The sequence below is a fragment of the Vitis riparia genome, chromosome 3 (genome assembly GCF_004353265.1).
Source record: "Vitis riparia cultivar Riparia Gloire de Montpellier isolate 1030 chromosome 3, EGFV_Vit.rip_1.0, whole genome shotgun sequence".
Lineage (NCBI taxonomy): Eukaryota > Viridiplantae > Streptophyta > Magnoliopsida > Vitales > Vitaceae > Vitis > Vitis riparia.
The window spans coordinates 7,891,032-7,908,305 of NC_048433.1; the positions used below are offsets into that span (position 1 = coordinate 7,891,032).

Genomic DNA, 17,274 nt, shown 5'->3' on the forward strand with positions numbered 1-17,274 from the left:
AGATTTCCAACTTCTCTTTGATTTTTTGTTTAAACTAGATTGGAAAGGGACTACCAAAATAAGCATTATACCCAGTTCAAGAAACTCCAAAAACAAGCTCAAAATTGATATCATAAACTAAAATGTATAGGAATATCAACACTAAATAAGCTCAGGGAGTGCCAGTGCCTTCAATACATCTTTTTCTTTTCCTCTCTTTTTAACAAGGGTAAAAGAATTGGAAGTTTGTGACTCACCTTGGTCCTCCATAGAAGGTCAGAGTGAATCTTTTCATAAGCTATTGTTAGACCTGAAAATTCCTGCAAAACTTGGAAACATTGGGTGAAAAATGCATGGTTCTATATATAGGCCAAATTATCGTATGGAATAAAGAGTCAATTTTGGCAAGGTCAGCCAGGATCATAATAGACTGGTAATAAGCAACAATGCACCATGTCTTCCATGAAAATTACACCATGGGGTTCACAGTTAAATCCAATAACCCTTTCTTTCAATGATCAATCAATCCATCCCCACCTCTCAAAATAAACAAATAAAGAGACCCAAGAACTTCATGAACCAGGAGCCAAAACACTCATAAACTGAAAATTGTCACCTATAAATTCAACCTAATCTTGGAAAAGAAATTAAGTCCAATCATGAGGGCTGGCTTAAGGCCATAGGCCTTAGGAACTGAAGCAACCCACATATCACAGGATAGTGTATTAAAACCCATGATGTGCAGCCCACCAGGGGCACCATTTGTCAACTGGCTCATGTCTACCTATCAAACCAAATCAGCACAAATGCAAGAATGTACTCTTCTGAAGGTCTCGTATGGCCTTTTTTTTCCCTTCAAAAGTATTGAGAAGATTTCAATAGCGAGACGCAATAGATACTTATGAGCGTTCTAATTTAAGGGCTCTCCCTTCATCTTCCATTTCACCCTGAAAATGAGGTCTCATTACTCCACACCTACCTACCCAAAGCAACAAGACACCCTTATCAGAACCCAACCACATGCATGAACCCCCAATAACATGTCTTGTTAACAACAAGAGTTCAACTATATTACATTAGCGTCCTAAAAGGAGGGACACGGAAGAGTAATTTAGGGTCAAATAATACATACCCATATAGATGCTTGTAGTTTGGAAATAAAATATTTGATCACATGCATACTTCTCAAAAAAAAAAAAAAAATCATATACATATAGAAGAATTCACAAGGGTACAATAAAGCCAACATCCATGCAGATACATGACATTCAATTTGCCTCCACTCAATAGAAGACAACTGAAGTTACTCTTCAATACAAGACAAAACTGGAGGGCTTGGGACCACTTCTTTCAGGATGTAATCTGGTTACTAATGATAAGGCTGTTTTAGGCACATTAGAATCTATGCAATATTCTAATGAATATTTTTTTTGTGCACATCAGGATCCAGGCAATCTTGCAATAAATGAAAATTTTGGCCTCTCTCTCTCACTTTCTCTTAATTCTTCAGTCTTCTCTATTGGCTTCTCCTCCCTCTCAGCTCAATCTGACAGACATGCTCGATACAGTTACAATTATTGCTCCGGCACCTCATCTCCACTTCAGCCTAGTGCTTAACTTGCACCTTACATTTTCATTCTCTTCCACTCTAAACCCCTAAACTTTTGCAGACCTAATGGCTTCATCATCTAGACCAGCAAAGCAGCTAAAAGAACTTCTCCAAGAACAACAAGAGCCTTTTATGCTGACAACTTACCTTTCAGAGAGAAGGTACACAAGGAGCAGCTTGAATTCGGATACGAGAAATGGTTGCAGCCCCAATAATTCAGCTAAGAACTTGAAGAGATCGACATTTGGTTCTGAATTGAGCACTAAAAGAGAAAGGATAGCAAATGGTTCAAGAGTCCTGAGATCAGTTCTTACCAAGCTTGTTTCCAACAATGAATGCTGGAAAATTTCAACTTATAATGTTTCTGAGATCCGGAAAGATATGACTCCAGACAACTCCTCTCCCAAGATCAATATCATGCACAATCACCTGTTTTTCAAAGAAAATCGTGGCTCAAGTTCTTCGACAAGTACTTTCCAGACCTTTGAACCTTTTGATATGGGAGGACCAGAGGTAAGAGAACTTCCATCATTTTCCCTCTGATAATGCACTACATACGAAGATGACAAAGGCACAGGTTCCAAATTTCATTCTAGTGGATAAAAACAAAATTCACCCTTTTATTTTCTTCTCATTTTCTTTGCATTTCAATTTTCTTTTCTCATCCATATATTAAGCTCAGTTATTCATGAAGAGAACAGGCTGCTACAGATACAAACCTTCAGTGGTCATTCATGGATGACAGGCAACTCAGCCCAGTATCGGTGCTAGAAACATTACCATCAAACCAAGGTTCTGGAGTTTATAAAATTGAATAAATGTGCATTTCTTGATTTCCAAGAATATCTCAGTGACAATCCCCTTTTTTGATGAAACAGCCCAACACTTCTTCATTGCAAGACAAGAAGAAATCCTTTCAACTTCCAGCTTTAATTTGCAGAAAAGAACCACAGAAAACTCCACAGCCTCAGCTTTTCCATGGGAATTACTAATCCAGAGTCATCCTGGCATTGCAAAACTAGAGGAGATATTTGGGTTTGCAGGTTCTTCTCAGTGCCTAAAAACTAAAAGAATCATGCAGCACACCAAGCAGGTTTCATTCGACTGTGAAAAGGAAGCCATAGAAATCCATGGAAAGAAGAGTAATGTGCAGAAGAACGAAGAATTCCCAGGGGACGAAGAGCCTTCTAAAAATATTTGTGAGCATATCTGCTACTGGGGGAAGCAATGTGGACATGTTACAAGCATAACCAAACTGATAAATTCAGACTCTTCTACCACAAAACAAGAATGGAGTGATTCCCAGCCACTGACCATAGAGATTGGGATAGAGATAGCTGATGCTATCATGGATCATATTGTCACAGACATTATCAACTTTTTCTTGTAGCAGATCAATTTTCCCCTCTCTCTACATAGTTATATGGAATCTGTTTATTAGTTCAAGCTCTTACACTTAACTACAGATCAAACATTGTAAGGGGCTGGAAGACAAGGAGGCATGTTCAAAGACACTTATCATAAGAACATTTCTGATTCTGTACTTAAGAAACTTGAGGTGTAGATGATGTAGTTTTCAATGAGCAGAAATGACGGCATATAATGATGAGTGTGATGATGGTGGGAGTTGTGATAGTGCCTTATGAAAGAAGGGTTCAAGAAGAACAGTAACATAGCAATGATAGGAAGCAAAATAGGAAGCAATTTTTGGGATCATTTCTTTGATTTTTTGAGAAAAGATTTGGGCCCCCAGAATGCCATTTTCGATCATGATCTCAGTTTGCCTGCTAATCCTCTAGATCTTGTAGAGCTAATGCCATGTTCAGATGATTACAAGTTGTGCATTAATTTTGATATTAGCTCAACATGACCAAAGCAAACTGAAAATGCAATAGAAAAATCTTTGAAACTCCTTCAAGGCCCTCAAAACCCACCCTTGGGGTGTGTTTGGTTTGCATGTATCTTAATTAGGGAATAAGTATCTTATTCTCAAGTATAAGGTTCCTATATTTGGGTATCACGCAACTATGAAGGTTTTAATTTCCTTTGAAGCTTGGATATGAGAGGAATCAAAAGTGAAAGAATCTCATACCCAAAATAAAAGGAAATTGGACAGCTGATCCTAATTTCCTTTTATTTATAACTAAATCTAATTTTGTAAATATTATTTCAAGGTTGTTAAATAATGTTGTAGTAATCTTCAAATCTTAAGATTACCAAACATTAGAATGAAAATAAAACTTGATGGCAATCTCAAATTTTTAACTTTAACTAAATATTAGAATGAGGTCTCATATCCATTACATTCTGGGAATTCATTTTTTGGAAATATGATTTCCATTCCTGTGTTTTAAGTTTTGGCAAACCAAACCTGTAGAATGATGTCTTATATCTGTTACATTCTGAGATGTCAATTTTGAAATATGATTTCCATTTCCAGGTTTAGATGTTGATGAACAAAACACCTCCTCAACAAATGAAATTGTAGAATGTAATAAACACAAGATCTAATTCTAATAGAAAGAAGAAAGACCTTGATTCTCATTAATGTAATAATCTACTTACAATTGAGAAATATATATATATACAAGGCTAAGAGTCCTAACTAACATACATGTGTCCTACCATATATGTGTCCTATATTAACAAGGAAAGGTTATACACTATAAATACATTATATTCAACACTCCCCCTCAAGCTGGAGCATATATGTCATATGCACCAAGCTTGTTACAAATATATTTAATCCTAGGACCTCTGAGAGATTTAGTGAAGATGTCAGCTAGTTGATCATTTGAATTAACAAAACTTGTAGCAACACATCCTGATGCGATCTTCTCTCTAATGAAATGACAGTCAACTTCAATATGTTTGGTCCTTTCATGAAAGACTGGATTGGATGCAATATGTAATGCGGCCTGGTTATCACATATGAGTTTCATCTGTTCATCCTTTCCAAATCTCAACTCTCGAAGAAGATGTCTCAACCATATGAGTTCACATGTTGCCAAAGCCATAGCTCGATACTCGGCTTCAGCGCTAGATCTGGCCACTACATCTTGTTTCTTACTCTTCCAAGATATTAGATTACCTCCAATAAAAACACAGTACCCTGAAGTGGAACGTCTATCTGTGGGTGAGCCAGCCCAATCTGCATCTGTGTAACCAACAACCTGAGTATGACCTCTGTTCTCGTACAACACACCTTGGCCTGGTGTACTTTTGATATATCGAAGAATGCGGATTACAGCATCCCAATGGCTATCACATGGTGACTGTAGGAATTGACTAACAACACTCACAGGAAAAGAAATGTCTGGACGAGTAATGGTGAGATAGTTCAATTTACCTACAAGCCGTCGATATCTCCCGGGGTCTCCTAAAGGCTCCCCCTGTCCTGGTACAAGTTTGACATTCGGATCCATAGGTGTGTTAACCGGTTTACAGTCTACCATACCGGTTTCTTCCAGGATGTCTAAAGCATACTTCCTTTGGGAAAGGACCACAGCAGAACTGGATTGAGCTATCTCAATTCCCAAGAAATACTTGAGTTTCCCCAAGTCTTTGGTCTGAAAGTGGGTAAAAAGGTGTTGCTTTAGTTTCTGAATACCATCCTGATCACTGTCTGTAATGACGATGTCGTCCACATAAACAACCAGATAAATACACTGCCCCAAAGAGTTATGATGATAGAAAACTGAATGGTCTGCTGTACTGCGAAGCATGCTAAACTCTTGAACAACAGAACTAAAACGGCCAAACCATGCTCGAGGAGATTGTTTCAAGCCATATAGAGAACGGCGTAACCTGCATACTAAACCAGACTCCCCCTGAGCAACAAAACCAGGGGGTTGCTCCATATAAACCTCCTCGGCAAGATCACCATGAAGGAAGGCATTTTTAATATCCAATTGATAAAGAGGCCAAGAACACATGGCAGCCATGGAGAGAAGCAGACGGACAGAAGCAATCTTGGCAACAGGAGAGAATGTGTCACCATAATCAGAACCATAAACCTGAGTATAGCCTTTAGCAACTAAGCGGGCCTTAAGGCGATCAACCTGACCATCAGGACCAACCTTAACTGCGTAGACCCAACGACAGCCAACGGTAGATTTACCCGAGGGTAAAACAACAAGATCCCAAGTGCCATTAGAGTGCAGAGCAGCCATTTCATCCACCATTGCCTGTCGCCAGCCTGGATGGGAAAGAGCTTCATGGGTGCTCTTTGGAAGAGAAACAGAGGATATAGCAGAAACAAAAGCAGAATAGGGTGAAGACAATCGATGATAACTCAAAAAATTGTAAATAGGATGAGGATTACGAATAGAGCGAGTACCTTTCCGAACAGCAATGGGTAAGTCATTAGGAGAAGGCAGAGCCGGGGTAGGTGAAGCCGAAGGGATAGGAAGTGAGTCAGCAGGTGCCTCAGCAGAAGGGAGAGGAGCAACGACACGAGGGCGACGATGATAAACCTGAAGTGGTCGAGGAGGCATAGCATCAGGTGGGGAGACAATGGGAATAGGCAAGACTTCAGAAACAGGAAGAGACTCAGAAGTGGTGGAAAAGAATGGTGAGTCCTCAAAGAAGGTGACATCAGCGGAGATAAAGTATCGATGAGTCTCAAGGGAATAACAACGATAACCCTTCTGAAGTCTGGAGTATCCCAAGAAGAGACACTTCATGGCTTTGGCGGAAAGCTTGTCCTGTCCAGGAATGAGAATATGAACAAAGCAAGTACAACCAAAGACACGAGGAGGAAGGAAATAAAGTGGTTGGTCAGGGAAGAGAAAGGAGTGAGGAATCTGATCATGTAAGACAGAGGAGGGCATACGATTAATCAAATAACAACGGTAAGAACAGCGTCCCCCCAAAAACGAAAAGGAACATTACTGTGGAGGAGGAGAGTACGAGCTGTCTCAACAAGATGTCGATTCTTGCGTTCAGCTACCCCATTTTGTTGAGGAGTATGAGCACAAGAAGACTGATGAAGAATCCCATGATGGGACATAAACGAAGTAAATGGTGCTGAAAAATATTCCCTGGCATTGTCACTGCGTAACACACGAATAGAAATATTGAACTGGGTTTGGATTTCAGCATAAAATTTCTGGAAAATAGAGAATAACTCAGCTCGATTTTTCATTAAAAATAACCAAGTACATCGAGAATAGTCATCAATGAAAGTGACAAAATACTGAAATCCTAAAGTAGACGCAGTCCGACAAGGACCCCAAACATCAGTGTGGACAAGCTCAAAAGGAGATTTTGCCCGATTATTCAAACGCTTTGGGAACGAGACACGAGTATGTTTCCCAAGCTGACATGACTCACACGGAAGTGACGATAAAGTGGAAAAACGAGGGACCATCTTCTGGAACTTGGAGAGACTAGGGTGGCCCAGACGATTGTGAATGAGGAGAGGAGCATCAGTGGAAATGCAAACTGCAGGAGATGAATCCGAGGTGAGGTGATAGAGGCCTTGAGACTCACGTCCTATGCCAATCGTCTTCCCCGTACTCCGGTCCTGCAAGGTCACAAATTTATCAGAAAAGGTAATAGAGCAATTAAGAGTACGAGTGATTTTGCTGATGGAAATAAGATTAAAAGGACATTCAGGAGTATAAAGGACAGAAGTGAGAGGTAGAGAAGGTAGAGGAAGGGCCAAACCAATACCTTTAGCCACAGTTTGAGAACCATTAGCTAAGGTAACAGTAGGTAAAGCAGAGGTAGTAGTAATAGAGGAGAAAAGATCCTTATTACCAAATAAGTGATCAGAAGCTCCAGAATCTAGAATCCAGGGTCCAAGAGAAGATGTGTGGGTAAGGCAGGCAGAGGCATTACCAGGCTGGTCAACAGAGGCAACAGAAGCCTGAGATGCGGAAGAGCTCGGAGGCTGAGGCAGCGGAGAATCAGAGGACTGGGCCACATGGGCAGTGCGAGGAGGTCGTCCATGTAACTGATAGCAACGATCGCGAGTGTGGCCAAGTTTATTGCAATAGGTGCAATGAGGACGTTGACCTCTACCTCGGGTACCACTGCGGCCTCCTTGAGAGCTAGTTTGAGAAACTAACACAGAAAAATCTGAAGTGCTATCAGATGGCAAAGTCTGAGTGGAGGAGATACGGAGGAGGCGAGCAAACACATCATCCAAGGACGGAACTGATGAACTACCAAGAATCTGATCGCGGACAGGCTCAAGATCCGGACGGAGGCCAATAAGAGTAAGAACCATGAAGAACTGGTCAAGCTGTGTTTGTTGAGCCCCAACATCAGGAGTAAGAGGCATCACAGTCAAGAACTCCTCCTTAAGAGAGGCAATCTGGCCAATATAAGTAGATAGATCCAAGTCCTGTTGGCTGAGATGGACAATAGCAGAAGCCACCTTATAAAGACGCTGGACATCATTCGTATATAATCCTTTGGCCTGAGTCCAAAATTTAAAACAAGTTTTGTAGGCCCAAAGATGAAGAAGAATCTTAGGATCAACCGATTGCCATAATACACTACATAACTGTGCATCTATCTTCCTCCACTGTACGCGGTCAACCTCAGGGATATCTGCCTCCTGTGTAATCAAGTGATCCTCATATCCTTGACCCATAAACCAAAGTTCAACAGAGGCAGACCAGGAAAGATAATTGTCACTGCCAACCAATTTCTCCGAAGTAATCATAGGAGATCCAGATATAACAGCGGAAAAAATGGAATTTTTAGTAGTCATATCTACTTATCTGGAGAATGAAGTATGTTTGGATCGAAGAGAGCCCTAATACGGCTTCAGATTGCGGCGTGGCACCACCGAAAAAGGGAGACGGCCTCAGATTGCGGCGTGGTACCACTAGAAAGGTAGAAGAACACTTCCCAAGGCACGTGCAGGGATTGGAGTGGAGAAAAAGTAGTCAGAGCTTCGCCGGAAAGACTGTTTGGAGGGCCGACGGAGACAAAAATCCCCAAAAGAGGTATGTGCAGGGCTCGGATGGGAGAACCAGGGAGGTAGGGAGGCTGGTCGGCGTCAGGCGAAGCTGGAGGAGGAGGCGCGTCGCCGGAAAATGCCTCACGCGCCCTCACGCGCCGGCGCGTGAGATGCAGCCGCCGGCCGGAAAATTGCACGTGGACGGCGCGTGGAGGCTTTTTTGGTGCTGGTGCCTTCACAAAAGTTGGAGATCTCCTCCAGGCGCTCCTTCTGGTATGGTCGGTGTCGGAAAAATACGTCGCCGGAAGTTCGCCGGAAAGTTCGCCGGAAAATTTCGCCGGAAAATTTCGCCGGCGGTGAGTGGTTTCTGTCGACGTTCCGAATGACCGGAAAGTATTGGGAGATGGGGAAGGTGACCGGAATGAAACACGGTCACCGGAAGGTTTCCCGGAGTTGATGACACGGGAAACAGGAAAGAATTAGGTTTTCTTCCTTGGCTCTGATACCATGTTGAGAGAGAGAGAAAGAAGAAAGACCTTGATTCTCATTAATGTAATAATCTACTTACAATTGAGAAATATATATATATATACAAGGCTAAGAGTCCTACAAGGCTAAAAGTCCTAACTAACATACATGTGTCCTACCATATATGTGTCCTATATTAACAAGGAAAGGTTATACACTATAAATACATTATATTCAACACTAATGTTTGGTTAAGGTAAGAAAGTTGAGATTTTTGTCAAGGTTTATTCTCATTCTAATGTTTGGTTACCTTAGTAGTTGCTTAGGAATTGTTAAAATTTACATAATGGTTCATTTAAATAATATTTATAAAATCAGATGTATTTAATAAATAAAGAAGAGAATAAAAATAGCTTGTCCACTTTCTTTTATTTTCTCCCCTAGGAAGATACCATGTCTTAAATGGGAAAGAGATCTTCTGAGTTTTGAAGGGATATCATATACAAGGAATCGACATTTCCAAAAGTAACCTCAAAATTTTCATTTCTAGGAATACTCATTAAGGTTGTGTTTTATCAAAAATTGTGTGGTAAAAGGTTCAAGGGAAGGGGGAAAAAAAGTTTCAAGTTTGATCCAGTAAGTTATTACCCTTTATTTCCAACTTTTCTCACTTAAAGAAGAAGAAGAAAGAAAGGAAAAAAGAGAAAATGACAAGTTTCAAAATATATAAAATTTTTCTTAATTTTCATTGTATTATCTTTTTATTTCTATTTCACAGCCTAACAAAAGACATTGATAAAAATGGCAATTTTTATCATGGCTTTAGATAAGGATGACAAGGACTCACCAATAGTCCTCACAGATTTGATTGACAATAAGGCACAAATAGTTGGATAGATCACATTTCATACCATATGTTGAACCAAAAATACATAAATATAGAAGCAAAAGAAATGCACCAGCTAGCACACTACTTAACTAACCAAATCTGCCATGTCAGATGATCAGAGAATATCTTTACTAATTAATGTCACCTTAACTCCTAATCGACAAGTAAATACTAATATTTGAAAGTTTAAGTGAGCAAAGATACTAACTTAATCCATACACTTACAGCATTTGACGCAGTCGAACTTGAAGACGGTGTTTTAAAAGCCAGCCTCCCCATCAAACCTGAAACCAGGTCACAAATCAAGAACAGGTCAATCTGATGACCTAATTGGATACGTGTGATGTGCAATGAGTATTTCTTATGTATTAAGTTTTTTAAATATTGTATGATAGTTATTTTTACTATAATTACATCTTCAAGGGCTTCTCAGCAAACTGGTAGTTCCAAAACATATAAATTCGGAGTGACAGAACAAGACATTTAAACAGAAAACCATTACAAAGCTAGAAAGGTCCACCAAACTTATCAATATGTTTTCATTTCATTTGGCCAGCTGTCAAGAGGAAAGGAAACAAGGAGATTTTTTATGCCAAATCTTTTGCAAAGAACCTTTACTTAACAAATAGGCAAGTAACTAATCTGAACAAGACTCAATCTTATATTTTAAACTCAAAAAGCTGAATGATCAGATAACCGATGCTTGTTTGCCTTCAACTGGCACTAGACCAATAAGATGTAACAGGACAAATAGGCCCAAAATGCCATTGAGAAAGAAATCAAAGCAACACTCTTCATGTCACGAGTTTAAACCCATACAACTAAAAGAAGTGGAATCTTACCACTGCCTAAAAATGGAAAATCACAAGCGTGAGTAACCTAATCAAATGTGTTTACTCAATATCTTCAGGAATTACAAAAGCTGCAATGAGGCCTGGTAAGAGCTTCCACAGCTGTTTGGATAAATTTGTTACAAGAACTTAAAATGGAAGTCATGAGAATGTTGCTTGTTGTAGAAGCACTATTTTTGGCTTATTTAGGAAACTATTCCATATTTAATGAAATTTTTATAGTATCAATATTGCCTTTTGAAAATTATGGCTTTGGTTTTGGCTTCAACTTCTAGCTAAAGCCAAAGACAAAAAGCAATCCCAAGTGGGGCCTGAAACAAGTACTATGTCATGATTTTTACCCTTCACACTAACTAGTTAGTAGGCTGGCGATTTTAGGAGAAAAATTGAGTCAATTGTATTATATGAAAGAAACCTTTACACGACTATATATAAAGATTACAAAACTAATTAAAATAGGAAACTAACTCTTCCTAAAAACAAATTCCTCTATCAGTGGGATTCTGGAATTCCCCAACTGTTATGCCATAATTCTAGGAATGTCTACATGTTTTCCAACCTAGGTTATTACCAAAAAAAGAAGACTGAAACAAGCTCTACATAACCATTTTCCCAACCAGTTGGAACAACATTAGCCCCAATTGAGTGACAAAAAGAACAAGGGAAAGGAAAGGGGAATGCCGAAAATTACCTAATAATGGATTTCTATTTCAATTTATTTGCAACAATTTTCTTCTCAATGTACTTTATGGGATTGAAACAAAGCCATAGGCTAGGTTGAAATTTCATTATTTATTAAGTACCAATACAAGGTGCAAAATTATCCTATAAATGGAGAAAATAGAAGAAAATGAACCATGAGCATGTGTGACACTAAAAAAATGGAAATACCATTTCATGAAATCCTAAATATCCCAGAAACAGGTGATGGCCAGACGCATCTAAAAATGCAACTAGCAACAAAACAGATTCAACTTGAATTCCATTAAACATTTGAATTTCAGTTGTAATGGCCAAAAGTTCCAATATCCTCATATAATAAAGGGAAAATTACACAACCTAAAATTTGAATTTTACAAGGGAAATAAACAAGGAAATACATTTCATCAGCCCAAAAAGATCATCCAAAACTATCTTGCTAACATTTGATTTATTTGTGCTTCAAAACTATATTCGGATAGACAAATACCTCCATTGACTTCTTCCAATCTTCATGGCTTGGTAAATTTTAGACACAGCCAGCCAGGCCTTCAAATTCTAACAATCAGAACGACGGACTGTATTCATTTTCTCTTGCCAACAATAAGCAGTCTCTTGCTTTTTGACAATATGCCTCTTCACCATGAAAATACCCTTGTCTGCTATGGGACACTTTCAGCCTGTGATTGTGGGGGCTATCATGCTATTTCTCCAGGTAAAAAGTGATACGAGAAATACACCATGCTGGACAATCAAAAAGCTGCAAGCAAGAAAGAGACAAGCAATCAGGAGTAGATATTGGGAGAATTAAGCCATGTGCTTATGAGACTAACCATGAAATACTCAAAACACTTTAAATTTCAAAAGTTATTGCCAATGCAACACTCTTCTTGATGGCTGTCATATTCAGGCAAATATTAAATAACATCAGGACAAAAACATGTAAACGAAAAAGAACAAAAAATAAAAACTCGCATACTACTGTTGCATCGCATGATTATGATTTTAAGCATTTGCCATGAGTTTATAATGGATTTTTGAGGCCACAAGTCTTCTAGCACATTCAGCAGCGCAACTGAGAATTTAGCTCCCCGATGAACTTTTCAGTTAATTTGCTTTCTTGTTTACATTTTAATTATGGAGACTGTACATTGATTTAAAATTTTCATCACTAGATATAGACATTTTTTTAATCAGTAACATGAATAGAACTGTCCCTCTCTTATGTCTTTTTCAAATAATCCTCATTCTTCTACAATTTTCTTCTTCTTACTTGTGTAGTTACTATATCTTTCACGAATACTTATCAAAAAAAAAATATAGTTAATATATCTTTCACGAAGAACAACCCCTCTCCCTAGTTTCTATTTTACTTGTCTCCACCAGGTTGTCATTTCATTTAAAAAATACCAGACAGATCACAACATCATTAACATTTGATGATGGCTTTAAAACTTTTAGACTGGGTGGGCATATGTGAATGAAAATTTACTTGATCTCGTTTCCAAAAATTAAGAATTTGAACATCTAAACATTCTTCATACTATTATTGTTACAACAATCCACTACAAATACATTTGAAGCAAGATCAATTAAAATTCTGGAAATTTGCTCACATGTTCAAAATTAAGATTACAAAAAAATTGTTTGCCAAAATAAATAAAAAATAAAAAAATAAAAAAACGAAAGGAAAAATCAAATTCAGGGGCTAAAAGAGTTTACTGAATACAAATTGAAGAGTATGCATTTGATTATGGTACATGCCTATTATGACATGAACCAAACCTTGATGAATGACAGAGCCTACTCTCTCCTTTCCCTCTACCCCCACCTTGATATGCAACTCACTGAATAGTTGGATGTCCAATCTTGTAAACTATTGTTTTTTGCCTAGGTTTGACTTTAAAAGTTGACAATGATAATGAGAAACCAGGGTCTCTTTATCAAAAGTATTGAAATTGATGAGACTGAAAAATTATGGTAGGACCTAAAATTTCACCAGAAAAATCTAGAGAATTCCATTTTCCAGCTCAGAAAGGCCTATTTTGGAGACACTGGGTAGAAGTCTCCATAAGGATTGGGCCCAGATGAAAAGCATTTGAGAAAGAAAGGCGGGATAATCCTCATAGTTTCCATACATAGACAATGTGGATCTCTACTGTGTCAAAGGAAAAGTGATGATGTAAAATATTTCTTTTGACGAAACATTCTTTGGAAATATGTCCTTAAATTATAAGACTGTTCTAAAGACTTCAAATTGCCTATTAAAAAAAAATCAGGTCAAACCATGTAGGAGAAGTTCTCATGGTCATCTGATAGAACTTATGCAAGCAGGCAAGCTGATGTTCCAGAATACGCCATTCAATCAATCAAGGAAAAAAACCATTTAGAAACATGATCTTGAAACTTTCATTAAATTCACAAAATAATTTCACCCCCCGGAGTGATTGAGGTTGAAAGTTTAAAACATTCTCTAACTGAATTATTGTGTTAGTTGTAAGTCACTCTATAAAGTTTCACCCGTTAATTCCACTACCACATTGACTGATTTGAAGCCTGTTCAAAAGCCACCTAGGAGTTCGTTCACCAAGTCTAAGCAGCGAATATCTTTCACAACATCCAATCAAACACTGCCAGAATCATTATTAATATAGTGCTTATGCAAGGCTAAGCATTAGACAGAAAATGATTCATTAGATTAGAAACCAAGGCAAATACTAATCATCATATGTTGTAAATATAAGCAAGTACATTGCAGCCCAAAAAGGTATCTTCCCAGCACTAAAGAAAATTAAATAAGAAAAAAAGAACTATAACCAACTTGTGAGGAAGAAAATACTACCAAGTTCTCAATCTGAAGCTCTTAATTGTCACTATTTCTCCAAGAACCACTCTGAAGCTCTCTCTTGTGTTTCTTGTGCTTCCTTTCATTATTGATTCACGACAGGAGAGCCCAAAAGTTACATTTCCTCCATCTATCAGAACAAAAAATTACATGTTTCCCCAGTGTATGAAGTGAATAATAAACCAAATGAACCAAAGGAAAAGTTTGTTTCTCATACAGAGAAAAAGGGGTTAGTAGAAGTGTACCTGTCTTGACCTTTTGAAGTCACTGCTACTTTTACTGGAATTCTTAGACTTATGTTTCCCTTTTCTGTCCCAACTTGGATCATCCACAGCACTTTGGTGCCTTTTCCGTTGTTTCTTTTCTTTGTCTGATCTTTTGCTCTTTTCATCCAATCTTTTTTCGCTGGCCTTTTCCCTTTTTTGCTTTGCCTTCCTCTTCTCTCTTTCCCCTTTTTCCTGGAGAGTGAAAAAAATAAAAGCTCATGACTTCATGTTCATATGTTTTGACTTATATATAAACTCCACATAGAACGAATGAAGTTTACTCCAAGAATGAAATCTGAGACTTAGTAATAGGGCACCAGGGTTTCAAACATCAGTCCATATATACCAGATGTGTATCCAGGCCAAGCAATTGATATATTTTTATTATAGTTTCTAGAAATTCATAGAGATACAACCCTATAGGAATTTTATCTCTGTATGGGACTGTACTAGACAGTATCAACCAATATCACAGCATATCAGTAATAGTCAAAGGATTAGGGTTCAAGCAATTCCACTTCTACTGCAAACCCATTACTAACCCATTACCAGCATTAAGGACCCAAAAAGTGGATTTGGAATTGGGGACTTCCTAATATTCCTTCCATCTACACCAGGCAACCAAATACAGTCTAAGCCTATCAACACATGATTCACAAATTCCATCTTTACCCCAAAAATCAACCAAAAACCCCAAATTACTTCAACAAACAAGAAAACAACCTCTAACCCTAACCACGCCAGAGTACGATTATCGCTACAACTAGCAGTATCACTATCAACAGCAATAACATAAACATTTGAAAAAAAAAAACAAACAGAAAGAGTCATTCATCAACTTTTCCATTCCAACAATACCACTCAACTTAACCCTAAATTACACACCACAGAGGTTCAACTCAGTCTCTGCTGCAATAGAAACCTACAGAACTGACCGCTTCAGTGCACCAAATCCTGCACTTTTTTCCTCCTATCGTCCTCCCTTCTCCTGCCATTTGTCACCAACCAAACAGAAAACAATCAGATTGAAAATCAAAAACACAGAAAAACAACAAATCAAACTCCCAAGAGAGAGAGAGAGAGAGAGCGAAAACCTGAGAAACCGAGAATTGAGAACAGAGATTGAACAACAAAGGTCTCAGCCTTCCAGAGAGAAAATGCGGAAACGACGAGAGAGAAAGTAAGCGATAGAGAACTGCTAAGATTGAAGAGAAGCGAAACGCACCTCTGAAACTCTCAATAACCTGCTCTACTCTGCTCTGCTTCTGAGACTGTCTCCTACTGTTGTTTCGTTTGTTTGTAGTATTTGTATACCCACACTTTTATTTTTCAAATTTTGCCTTTTTCCTTTTTTTTATTCATTTAGGATTATATGGATTGGATTTAATTCTAAAATTTGTTTATTTGAATTTTTTAATTTAAATAAGTTAATATATTGGAATTGTGTTTTAGAGCAAAAAAAATGGAAGGAAAATAAAATGAGAAAGAAAATAAAATGTGAAAAGAAAACGAAATGAAATTTTATTAGAAGTCTTTCTTGTTATATAGAGAGTTATAAAATATATAGAGCACCACAAATAATCATAAAGAAGTTCTCATAATGTTATAAATTCTCATATTTTATAACACTCCCTCTTAGATAATTATAACAATATTATAACTATCTCATTAAAAACCTTATCAATAAAACTCAATGGAACAAAACCTAAACGAAAGAAAAAATAGTACAGTATATCCATATTAGTGTTCTCCCTTTCATGCAGACATGATTATAATTTATTTAACATTTTAACAAGTAGATTTCTCAATCTTTGCATTTGATGTTGTAACTTAACTTTTTCAATGTAGTTAAAGGTAACGTCTTTATGAATAGATCTGCTAGATTATTGAATAATCGATTTTGTTTGATTATCAATTTCACCACTCTTCTAAAGCTAATGAATGTAAAAGAACTTGGACGATATATGTTTAATTCTATCACCTTTAATGCATTATTTTTAATATGTGTAATGCATGAAATATTATCTTTTATATAACTTGGTAGCATTACCTCTGATGGAGGGTAGTCCACATGTTTTCATTGTTGGTTTAACTATTCTCCCTGATATTGTTGTACTACTATAGGTAAATACATATCCTATTTGAGAATGAGTTTTGTAAGGGTTTGAACATCTACATATCTAAACAATTAAGATTTTGAACCTTTTGAATAAAATAAACTTATGTTATCGTAGTACATGCTTGACTCTATTCCAATGTCTTTAAGTTGGTGCAAAACTATATCCCACAAGTAAGTTAACAAAGAATGCAGTATATGATCATGTATAATTTGTAAGATATATCAATACACTAATAACACTGGGATATGGTACTTTTGGACCAAGTAGTTCTTCATTATCTTATTTAGAATGGAAGATGTTTTTTTTTTCACTTTAAACAAATGAGCTATCATTCAAGAACTTAATGGATGTGATTTACCCATAAGGAACCCTTCAAAACTTTCTTTATATATATTAACTAATGGATTAACATTTCATTTGAAAGTGCTTAATCTACAAGGCGAGACAGAACTTTGTTTTTCCAAAATATTTCATTTCAAATTCTTTCTTCAAATAATCCATCGTTCTTATGAGCTCTTCAGGGGTCCCAATAAGATTTAAGTATTGACACATACTACAATAATTACAAATCTAATTTCTGATTTCTTAATGAAAATGCATGGACGTATAAAGTTATTCATTTACTGTAACGA

At 37.4% G+C, this 17,274-nt stretch overlaps 1 long non-coding RNA gene across 6 annotated transcripts; it reads right to left on the reverse strand.

The window, feature by feature from the left end:
• Positions 1–1,089: 1,089 nt before the first annotated feature.
• On the reverse strand, positions 1,090–15,804 carry LOC117911765. Of its 6 annotated transcripts, none has more exons than XR_004650908.1 (7): positions 15,617–15,786; positions 15,408–15,510; positions 14,502–14,714; positions 11,902–12,171; positions 10,087–10,145; positions 2,308–2,999; positions 1,090–2,138 (listed from the first exon to the last, which is right to left on the reverse strand). It is a non-coding gene; the product is annotated as an uncharacterized LOC117911765 (long non-coding RNA). The 6 variants fall into 6 exon arrangements; XR_004650911.1 differs by adding an exon at positions 14,254–14,386 and having other exon boundaries at positions 1,090–2,999; XR_004650909.1 differs by having other exon boundaries at positions 1,090–2,999; positions 15,748–15,804.
• Between the last annotated feature and the right edge of the window lie 1,470 nt (positions 15,805–17,274).